Source organism: Pogona vitticeps, chromosome 1 (genome assembly GCF_051106095.1).
Source record: "Pogona vitticeps strain Pit_001003342236 chromosome 1, PviZW2.1, whole genome shotgun sequence".
Classification (NCBI taxonomy): Eukaryota; Metazoa; Chordata; class Lepidosauria; order Squamata; family Agamidae; genus Pogona; species Pogona vitticeps.
In genome coordinates this window covers 258,970,198-258,982,608 of record NC_135783.1, presented here as the reverse complement: position 1 = coordinate 258,982,608, position 12,411 = coordinate 258,970,198, and the positions used below count along the sequence as shown (strand labels likewise).

General features: G+C 39.9%; 1 protein-coding gene across 6 annotated transcripts in view; it reads right to left on the bottom strand.

Annotated features, from left to right (window-relative positions):
- PTPN5 (protein tyrosine phosphatase non-receptor type 5) overlaps positions 1–12,411 on the bottom strand; it is a 99,149-nt gene that overhangs the window by 77,809 nt on the left and 8,929 nt on the right. The gene's annotated exons all lie outside the window — the stretch shown is intronic.

Here is a 12,411-nt window from a genome sequence, read left to right as displayed (position 1 = left end):
ATCTGAGGACACTTTTTACTACTGTGCAGGCAACATTGTCTTATTAGAAGGTCTACATTGTGGTAGCTCTACCCCTGTGTGAATTCTGGAATAAAACTTGAAACTGGTGGACTGAAATGGCCCATTCTAGTACATGAAGGGAATGAGGATTGTATAGACACCATTTGTTGGGCTTTCTTTTCTGTTTTGCCAAGGGTCTTCCATGTTTACTATTTCCATGAAAATGTAATTTAATGTAAAAGTTTCCTAAGTCAAATAAGAAGACAGAAGATTTTGACTTCCAAAGTAAGAGTTTGTAGGAACAGGAAGAAAGTGGAGCAGGAGGAGGACTGAATTACTGCAGATACTAATCGTTAACACTGGTCAGGCTGTTCATCCTACAGAAGGTGCAGCCAAAAAAGTAAAGAAAGATACAACCACAGAATTTCGCTTCAAAGCAGAACTAGATAATCCAGCTATTTAAAACTTTTCATATAGAGAAAAGAAATAAATATAATACTAATATTCTTAGATCCTCTCACCCTCAAAACCCATTCAGCTGCATCCATTAAACCCATCCGCCACTATATTTGCACCATACTTTAATTTCATAAAATGGACCCACTGGAGCATCTGAGTTTTTCAAAAGGATATGAAACAAACCAATTAGCTTGTGTTTATTGCTCTCCCCTTGTTTGCTGTTCTCAGGCTTTATTTGGCGCAACAGACATGAAACATGACCAAACTGCATCTGGTGAGTGAGCTCACCCTGGAAACGTTGGGTTTGGTCATGTGTATGTGCTTAGTGGCTAAACAGACACTGAGGTACTGTAACATAGAACAGATAGGTTAAAAAATATCTAGGAGAAATGACTAAGGCATAGCTAGGTAAATATGAATCAATAACAATTAGTGATAAATACAAGTTCTCAGAACAGCAAAAATCTTGATTCAATCTTGTAAAGTCTACAACCAGAAAACTGGAATAGCAGTTTTAAATGTCTCAAACTATTGGAAAACCATGAAGTACAGATTCAGTTTGTTGCAAACTCCTAGAATTAGACTCCAAGAGCAAACTGGGAAGGGTGACCAGGAGAGTACTATTTTAAAACAACAACATATGCCTATAATATGTGTGTGGGGGGATTAATGTAAATATGTTATCCCAAAATAAATTATATAAAGGGAATTTTGCAAGGTGACTGCAATTCAGAGCCATGTTCAGGAAAATCTAAGTGTGAAAGTCCTGATCTGATTTGGAAAGCTGGCATGGGATTTAGGGGTCTTTATTTCTTTGGCCTTGGGCTACTTTTCCAGTCCTCATTAATCTCCCTCTGCTATGCCTTCAATGTACTTTTCAAAAGCCATTCACACAATTGCTAATTCCAAGAACCATGTCTCATACAGTGACACCATCACTCATTTCTTCTTTCACCCTGTGAGCCATTTTATCTAAATATGGTGTGATCCTCAGGCAGGATGACTTTTCAATGGTTCAGAAATAGTTATCCATGCAAATACTTCTCAGATTTTAAAAAACTATTCCAATTTTCAATAAACATAAAAAACTCAGAAATTCTTTCAGATTTGTCTTTCCTAATTGCCCCTTTGTGACTAAAAACAAATCAAAGCCTTTAGTCACAATTCATATTTGTAAGTTTAGAAATCCCAGGCACATGTGGCAGCTGACCTCTCTACCTGTGCATACCACCATCAAAATGACATCTCCCAACCCATGTAATTTAACCTGCGGGGTTATCATTTAACCTGCAAATAGAGACTCTTCCTCATAGATTATCCTTTTCACCAGTCTAGGCGAACATCCTGTGTTCCCTTTTCCATTGCAGTTCAAGCATTGCCACAGCTAAGGGCTGACTTGACACTGTTCTTTTCAGAGGCCAGAAGGATATTTGAGAAACACACAGCCTTATTTACTTTGGTGACACTACCTCGTATTCCAGTACTGACATGTGGTTATAATGTCTTGCAATTACTATCTCTAAGAATAATAAGCAGGATTTGCAAACCAAAAACACGATTATTTAAAAAAAAAACACAGTTCAGAATAAAAAGTTCAGTTAATAGGTAAAAGTAAACTATAAGAACACTGCTCAAGCTGTGATGTTCTTTATCATACAGCAGTAAGCCATTACAGTGGACCCTCTACTTAAGGAATTAATCCGTATTGGAATGGTGGCTGCAAGTCGAAAAGTCTGTAAGTCGAATCTCCATTGACCTACAATGCATTGAAAACCAATTAATCCCATAACCAGTGGTTTTTATTCTATTTTTATTCCATTTTGGTTTTTTTCTGGTCTGTAAGTCGATTCTCTGGCTGCAAGTCGAATCTAAATTTTGCAGCCAGAGAAGTCTGTAACTCGAAAAGTCTGTAAGTCGAGCCGTCTGTAAGTCGAGGGTTCACTGTACTTTATATTGTTAAAGTTGTACAGTTCTTTACATAGAAAACTGGCAATCTGCTTTGTTTGCAGCTTGTTAAGTTCAAATTTTCACGATTCTGCACCAAAGCTACAGTACCTTAACAAGCTGCAAAGTGTTACCTCAATAACCTGCCTGTTAGCAAAAGTTTCCTTAACAAGTTCCTTAACAAGTGGTGACTCTTCACTCTTTCCCCTACCTTTGGTCTCCAGGTGGCTTAGCATGCCAGCACTTACACTAAACCCTTGTTAAAAATGATTTAGGGACAAAGGTTGGTCGACCCCGCAAGTGCCCCTTTGATTCTTCTCTCCCCACCTGGAAATATGAACCTAGGGAGCCTGCTTCTGGTTGCCCATTAAGGATTGTCTTGTGATCACATGGCCTGAACTTTCATTCAATTTGGAAAAGAAAAAGACACCCCAATGGTGGGGGGAAAGGTATGGATGGTGGGATGGAGAGAACTCTGGGTTGATTTGCATTGGCTTGCACATTGTATAGGCAATGGAAAATAATATGAATCAGACTGTGCCTCAGTGAAACAGGCAACAAAATTTCAATTCTTTCTTTCTTTGCCATAGTCATTACCAAAAACTTCCTCTATAAAACCAGAAGGGGGAAATGTTAAATATCCGAACCACAGCTCTCACAGTTTCCCAGCCAGTATAACAAATGACTACACAGGCCGAAGAAGACTGAGACTAGAAAGAGCAGCAATGAAGGAGCTAGAGAAGATCAAGTGTCAAGTGTAAGGATGTGTCACTAGAGACCAAGACCACAATCATCCACACTTGTATTCCCGATCACTAAGTATGGTTGCAAAAGCTGGACAGTAAAGAAAGCTGATGGGGGGGGGGATTGATTCATTCAAAATGTGGTATTGGGGGATAGCTTTGTGGATACCCTGGACTTTCAGAAAGATGAACAAGTGGATCCTAAATCAAGCCTGAACTGGAAGAAAAATATTAAAACTGAGTCTGTCTTACTTTGGGTTCATCATGAGAAGATCCTCTGAAAAAGACAATAATGCTGGGAAAGGTTGAAGGTAACTGGAAAAGAGGAAGACTAAATATGAGATGGATTGATTCTATAAAGGAAGTCACATGCTTGAATTTGCAAGAGCTGAGCAGGGCTTTTAAAGACAGGACATTTCGGAGATTGCTCATTCACAGTCGCCATAAGTTGTAAACACAGGATTGAGAAAGCAAGTTCCTCAAATCCTGTCTAGGACCTATAGGAACTTCCCTTGAAATGCAAAGAACAGCTTCTGGCAGACAGTTTCTGTTCTTTCTCCTTCCAGTCTTTTTCTTCTCTCTCCAGATCTCTTCTATAATTCCAAGTCACCTGTAGGTGGTAGTAACAGGGTCTCTGGCTTCACTATTAAACACCAGAAGAAGAGGTGGTGGTGGTGGAGGAGGAGGAGGAGGTGGAGATACAGCTTTTGCCAGAATGGGGTCAAGAAAGAGAGAGTTGAACTTCCCTTGTACATATCCAAAGGCTTCTCATGGTGGGAAGACTTCCTCACAATGACTTTGACATACATAATTTGTCTAGTTTGGCCTTCTGTGTGATTTAACCCTACATGTTCATGTCTTAAAGCTCACTCTCGCCTAGGCTGACAGTAAAAGCAGCAAGATGGATGGCTTCTGACTCCTCCAAATTACTGTTAACATTTTCAGACACAGCAGGCAAAATATAAGGATACTTATTTCTAGAAACTCTAAATACTCCTCAGGTGTGCCAGCGTTGTCCTAGAATGTGTCTGGCCACTATATAAAAAATCAGATGATCTATTGTTTGAAAAGTGGAAATTGGAATTCTCTGAACACACCTCCTTGTGCTCAAATTAGGGCATCCATTCAGTTCACAATAGAAGACCAGAATTACAAATCTGGTAGTGATTTGAATGCAGGGTTTTACGCCTTTCTTTTTAAGAGCTACTGACAGGCAGAAATTCAACAGGGGAAGACTCCTTGCACTACATCTCAGTGCCTAGGTGAAGTAGCCTCTACAAAATGCTTAGCTGTTACGCTTTTAAAAATAGGTACTTGATTTCAGAAGACATCCCCACAGAACCCCAAAATCTCATATACTGCCACAAAAATCCTTACACACCATCCAGCATTCTCCATCACAGCTTCTGTCCAGAAGCCAAGACAACAATCATAGCCTGGAAAATGTTGGGTTTTTTAAAAATAATTGCTCCTATTAGTCATTAAAATGTTTGAAATAGCTTCTATTGCTCATTATAATTTTTAAAATATAGCTCATTTCATCACTGGCTACACTGCTTACTCTTCTTTGTTACCTTCCATTGATGTCAAGTCAATTCTCACTTATTCTCACTTATGGCAACCCTTCTCTATCTAGGTGGAAGGTACTTTGAAAATGGTTTACCATTCATTTCTTCTGGAGGCATCCTGCGACTGTGCAGCTTGCCCAAGGCCACACAGGCTGGCTCTTTCAGGATGCACAGTGAGGGCCTAAACTCCCAACCTCTGGCACTGCTGCCAAAACTTAGGCCTAATAAGAAAATGGCATACCACATGAAAAATGCCGGTTAAAATGCCTGTAAAATTGTCTTGAAAAGCCCTTGAACTTTTAAAGAAGGAACGACAAACCATTACTCTAATAAACTAGCTTTTATTCTATTCGCTGTATTACTTTTGAAATATAACTTTCTTATGTCCTCATTTCCCATAAAGTAACTCATTATAGGTAACTGTTACCTTTAACCTGATACTTCTAAGTTCTAATAAAGAAAAAAAAAGGCTAACTTAAGGTCAGGAACAGCCTGTCAACTCAGACTAAATGCCTATCTCAGTCATCATGCTGTTTCCCAGAGCTGCCAAACAAATACGTATCTAGGGGGAGGCCACAGACAGCGATAAATGTAACCATACTCTCCCAATTCATGTTCTCCAGCCACTGGTGCTGCTGAGAGGCTGACTCAGACTGAAACCAGAGGTAATATATAACCGCCATGAGTAGTTGGCTTAACCTCCATGGATATGTCTAATTCTCTTTTACAGCTGTCCAGACTGGCAACCACTGCTACATCTTTTGGCAGGTAACTGCAAAGTCTATGTTCTGCGTGGAGAAGCGCTATGTCTCATCTGCTGTGGGTCTCTCATCACTGGGATTATAATTCTGTTTTAGCTCCTGGTACTTGTGCACCCAAATGAGTCCAGGAAAGTTCAGTTGCATCTAGTACAGAGATTCCCAACCTTTTTCCCAGTTGCAACCCATTTTATAATAACCAAGTAACTGGCAAGCCTGCCACCATGTTTGCATAAAAAAAACATTTTTAATAAGGTAAAGTCATCCCTTCTCAGAAAGTAGAGGCTTCTTTCTCCCCCAAAGCGCCTGCTTCTCATACATACACATACAGGCTAACTCTAATATCTGGCTCCAAATGATTAAGGAAGAAATTATTTAACAAGGTATATAACACATATAAGGTGACCCACCCAGAAAACATTTTGCAACCCCCTTGGGGGTCATGACCCCCAGGTTAGGAAACACTGATACAGTAGATCAATGTCAAAGAAGAAACTCAATGTTGGAGTGCGTATTTGAACAGAACTCTGTACATATGGATGAGCAATTGTTATGAATAGATTCTATTTTCAGCTTTTTATCTAAATCTGCTAGGTCACTGTTTGGTTCCCTTACTAAGACCCTAAGGGATCATATACCTCAGAGTGGACTAAGCAATCATGGACTTGGTTGTCTCATCTGCCAGAAAACACAAGATTCTTATGTTGCATTGGGGATAGACCGAAATCACACAATTTGCTCTGGAGTTTTCTCACTCACCAAATTTGCGTTGGGGAGTGATGGCAAGGGAAGGGCAATCTGTAAACATTTCCTTCCACTATCAAAGGCTGAAAACAAGCTTTGTGGAATATAGTGAGTCCTCACTTAAAATTGCTAAAAGGCCCACAACAAATTCTTTAACTAGATTGTACCCTCACCCTGTTTCCTAACACTTGCAAACATTCTTTAAAAAAAAACACCCACCTTGATTTCAGAAGCAGCATTTCACAAAGTACGTATACAAACTATATCCCTTCGTTTTAAACTTGTTGCGGTCACTAATGTCACTACTTACAGAAGCAATTACACAGCTACACACAACAGGGCATGCACAGAGAGTGATCACCTCAGGTAGTTTCATTCACTGACGTGTCTGTGCTATCTACTTCATAATAGAAGCCAGACACTCCAGGCACTGCATTTTAAGGCAATTACTATGTTTCTCCACTGATAAAAGCCATTTGGTCTAAAGCCTTGTACCTCTTAAGCAGTAATGGTAGCATACTAGAATAGCTTCGCAATGCACTGCCTAGAGTGTTTTACAGCTAAAAAGCCTTCTAAGTATTAATTTGCTGGAAAGACTAGTTTTCAATTACACAGCAGAAAGAATGGATGCTGTTAAGGTGTACAGAAGTTGCAAAGACCATGCCAACAAAAAAAGAATGCTGAACTTCCAACTGTTTAACTGCTTTTCAAAATTTGTCTATGGACGTAGACCTTTCTACTTCATTATTATTCTTTTGAAGAAGACGCAGCCAAAAAGAAGCACCATTCAATGCTTGTTACCTTTTCAATGGGCAGCTTCCCTGTATCTCTAATTGCTGATTTCTGAATCATTACATTTCCACATATACAGTGACATCACCTCCATTTGAATTTGTTGAGGTCATCATCAGAGTTTACTCTTCTGGAAATTTTCCATTCAGTTATTCAGTAACTAAACTGTTATGAAACCTGCCCTCCCCACCCCACCCCGCCCCCAATTTTGTCTTTGAAGAACTTTCTCGACATTATATGACTGCATTTTGCCAAAGTAAAATGAAACACTTTTCCCTCTTGGCCTTTTGTTTGCTTCAGTAAACTAGGAGCGCAAACCTACTCCATTCCTGCTGCCCCTCCCTTGCCTTGACCTGCCTCCTGCTCCCGCCACCACTACCACCACCACTGCCACCTGGAATGCCCTAATCCCCAGGTAACGTCATCAGAGGCATTGGCAAGGAAGCCAGGCTTCTGCCTCTGTGCAGCCATCCACTGGCCAGCTCAGTGTCCGGGAAACCCGTGCCGAGCTTCCCTGGCAATCAGCTGGTTGGCAGATGCATGTACAGCAACTGGGACTCTGCTCTTCTGGCTGGCTTCCCTGCTGCCACCATTGCCTCTCCTGGCCACCCAGGGAGACCAAGGCCAAGGCAGCGCAGGCGATGGTGCCAGCGGTAGGGAGGCAGAGATGGACTAAATCCACCATAAACCATAAACTGGTTTGTTTTCCAGATGGTTTGCAGTTCGCTGTAAACCATCACAAACCCTGATTTTTCTGGTTCATGCTGATCTCTGATTACTAGCTTCTCACTGTGTCTTTTCAACATTCTTTTCAACAACTTAAAATGGTGGAATCCCTGGATTCCAGTGCAATTCATCTGAAATACTCTGGACTTCATCAATGATCACACCTTTGCCACTAGATCACTGCAGTTTTCCTAGATACCATAACTTTGCAAAAGAGTACAATGGATCCCTTTTCTTAGAGTTCCATTGATGATCCATAGAGTCCAGCTCTGCAGATCTAAGATGATGATGGTGGTGATGGTGATGATTAGGCAAGGACAACCAAGTACTCAATTTACCAGATGATATGGGAAAAAAGAAGAAGGTAGAGAGGTGGAGGTAGGGAGAGCAAATGAAGTTTTCATTGTACGATTAAAGAGGACGAAGTTTTAGACTGAATGCAAATATAAAATAGGTGCTTGTGTAACCTCTACAAACTCATTGGTTCAGCCCAGTGGTTTGGGATTCAAAGGGGGCTGCAATTTAAAATGTTCAGTTGAGAAACAGAAACGTAGAGACTGCAGGAGCTGCCATCCCCTTGGAGGATAATATAGGCCCTTAGCACTTTGGTTAGGGCCTTAAAGAACGTACCTGTTTCCTTTGTGCTGTGGTTTTCCTTCCTTGAGTGATAACGCTATCTAGGCCATTGTTTCTCACTGTTTTGTTTCAAGGAGACCATTTGTACTACTTCACTTTTCCCTAGAAGAACTCGTGTTCTGGCGTAGTGTCAATGAACAGAACATAAGGATGTATTATTATATAATTCGGTTTAGGTTGTGTTTCTGTTACTGTTGTTCTATTATTTTTTGGGGGAAGGGGAGAATTCATAACCTTGTAAAGTTCACTGTGTTTCAATAGTTCAGAAAGAAGATAGCCCCATAGAACCCAGGAAGTGCTACTGTAGTGCAATAGTAACTGTGTGGAGCCAGGAAGGTGGCATGTCATTAATTTACACTACATAAAAGCCAGCAGTTCTTTCAATTCACCTTTAGCAGCATTCAGCGGAGCACAAGGCAGGAGTCAAGCAATAGCCACCATTTCCACACAGAATTCTCAAATGATTAGGAGCAGAAGACAAGAGCAGCTGGTATCCACATTCCAAACCTCTCATTTGAGTACCGCATTCAAGCATCCAGTATTTGAATTATATATCGACTTGCCAGGATAGATGTGTCTGTTTAACAGTAGCCAAATGTTTGCATGGAAGCCTGAAGCCTGGGTTCACTATGTTATCACAAAATTATTCCTGTAGTCATTTTCAGACATATTGTATATGCCTCTTTGGCTTAGTTACTTGTGATGAGTATAACTGCCTCCAGGGAGCCAAGTAAAGGTGATTCTGTGAACTGAATGGAAATTTGTTTGCTTTTCCTTCTGGCTCTAAACATGGCACAGATACTACCAATGAGCAAAAGCAAGTACAAAAGCAAGATTACAGTTGAATATTAAGACAAAAATGGTAACTACCAAAGAATTACAAAATTTTTATGATGACAGTGAAAAAACTGAAATTGTCACAGATATTTTGCGTCTTAAATCAATTATACTAACTAAAATGGGGGCTGCATCCAAGAAATCCAAGGAGTCTGAGGCTTGGAAAGGCAGCCATGAAGGAACTAAAAAAGTGCAAGGATGTATCATTGAAGACCAAGATCATCCACAGATGTGAAAGTTGGACAATGAATTAAGCTGATAGGAGAAAAAAGAAGATATGTGAAATCAGATGCTAGAGGAGAATTTTGTGGATACCAGGGATGACCAAAGGACAATCCACTCGTGGGTTCCAGAGCAAATCAAGCCAGAACAATCACTAGAAACTAAAATGGCTGAACTGAAGCCTCTGTCATCTGATGAGACAAGATTTACTGAAAAAGGCTAGTTCTAGAAAATTTGAAGGTAGCAGTAAAGGAGATGGACTAAAACTGAAGAAAGCAGGGCTGTTAGTGATAGACATTCAGAGATCATTCATTCTGCCAAAAGTCAGAAGCAACTTGATGTCATATAACACAACAGACTCTAGTGGGAGGTATGTGCAGACAGGCAAACGCTTGTAGACATCTACTCTGTGTGGACTAATCTGCAGAGCTATTTATATGATTCCAAGTCACACATAAAAATCTCTTTCAGACCGGGAGAATGTGGCTACCTTAATCCTTATCTATCCATCCACACAGATTCTTCTTTGGTCTAGAAGCTTTAATATATTGATCTAAAATAATGTGATGCTAATATATACTATTCTGAGATCTGGGTTTAACAGTACAACTGCATAATATATTCCCCAATGCACTCACTACTGTGAATTCAGGTAATCACTGTATAATAACTCTAGCTTTCTATTCTTTCAACTGTGCTGACAGCATGCAATGCATATTATCTGTGGCTCAGAACTGCCAAATATGCAAAATGTAGCTGTTTAAATCTGTGAACCAAGATTTCTATTGCCTGGGATTCCCCTTCTGCTAAGAAGAATGATTGCTCATGCTTGCGCCCTTTATGCAAAGTCTGAGGAGGTTATAAGAAGTCAGTGGGGATTTTAAAAGACTAATTTTGTGATTTAAAGGACTTGGCTCTAATTCCAGGAAGCAGAATTCTGACTACATCCTAACACACACATAAATTTACTGTGGGTTATTTGGTATCATTGGTTTTGTCAATTTCTACCCTCCTTTTCCACAGCCTGGCAGCTTGCTCCCACCTTTAAACACACACAGACATTTTTCATCTGAAAACATAATATAATGGAGGCACAACACTAAACTGTTAATTAGCAAATGGTCTATTAGTCTGCTAATATGAAACAGTTCTGCCATGCCTTTCTAACATGGCTTCCTTTTCTTACCAGTTTGGAAAGTATATTTGTTATGTTTATGCCTTGTCCTTCCTCAGGGGACAGATGGCTTTTCTCCTCATCACTTTATCACCATAATAACTGTAGGAGCTAGGCTGTAGGAGAGGCTACAGAAAGCACCTCATTTATCACTTACATTCCCCAGGCCCTGAGTCTCAGGTCCTTCAGCTGCACAGTGTCCCATTATATTACTGTGCAGATTTTCCCTTGGAATACAGCTCTTTAATATTTGCTTTGCCATGTTGTGATTTGTTAAGAAGCTGATTTTGTGACATGCAAAGTAAAAGGTAACTTTCAAAAATGTATTCCAAATCCTGCATGTCCCTTTATTGAGCTGCCTGTAATTAAGCTGCCTTCTAATCATAAGATATCTCCAATGGGTTTTGTATAATTCTTCCGGAATGCTAAACAGTTTACTATCAGAGTTACCCTTAAGGATCTGGGTTACAATGCAAAATCTAGTTTTGATCCCATCTGCTTCCTCTGCTTTGAAAACCAAAAGCTCCTCTGTAGTTTTAGACAGATGTGTCATTTTGTAAGTGCACACACCTCAAATGTGACCGAAGCAATCTGGTCTGTTGTATTCAGAGAGCTAGAACTTGCTACATATCTCCCCGTGTTTTTTACTGAATTGTGAAATAAACACTTAGGCACAGAAGGCATGCACTGTTTCAGGACTGGGTCCATCCAACAAGAAATGGACAAACAATGGTATTGAGAAAAGATGAACAAATGGCTGGTGTGTCTGGTGCAATAGGTTTCTGAAAGCCTGAACCATATAACATAGTTTTATCAAGAGTGGGGAAATGTGGCCTTGTAGATATTAGTGGACTGCAGTCTCCATCAGCTCACTCCAGCACAGTCGATGATCCACTATCATCTGGAAGGCCACAGTTGCTCATCCCTGGTCTAAACGCTGTTATTTTGTACCATGAAGTGACTACTGACTTACAGCAATCTTATGAAAAAAAATGACCTTTGAAAGGTCCTATCATTAACATTATATTCTTCCAGACTAAAGGCTGTCGCTTCCTTTACTGAATTAATTCATCTCATGTTTGATCTTCCTGTTTTTCCTACTGCCTTCTACTTTTCCTAGCATTTTTCTTTTCCAATGAGTCTTTTATCTCAGGATAAAGTACAGCCACCACAGTTTAGTAATTTTATTTATTTGATCTAAATAGTAACCAGCAAAGCAGATTTATTATATTGTGTAGTTGAAAAAAATGCCCATCCAAGTCAGTTTATACAGGTAGCTCCAAATATGGGGGACTATTCATACGGCGGAGCCCCTGCAATTCTGACAACAGACAGTAATGGTATATATCATGTTAAGGCCCTTGTTGTATTTTTTAAAATTGTTATTATGATTTTATTGCATATTATAAGCCACCTAGAAAGTGGCAACACCGATGAGGTGGTATAGAAATGGAAACAAACAAATAAACAAACAAATATGGCCAAACAAAAAAACAAGAACAATGTTCAAAATTCAATCTGACTGTGATTATAAAAAAAGAGAAACCTTTTGTGTGAACAAGCCTTCAGAAACATCTAATCGTAGGCTGCATTTTCTTTGAAATTGTGAAACAATTTAAAGTTTAGAGCTTAAACTAAAGCAGACCTGAATATTCTGTGAATTGTTCCTAACAATTGGTAACCAGATTCCTGCTTTCCACTCTGGCTTGGCCTTATGGACTACCAAGCTTCAATAAAACCTCCTGCTCATACACAGTGTATTTAAAGGACCATGGTGTCCTTCTGGATAGGCTGGCTGGGTTGGGAGT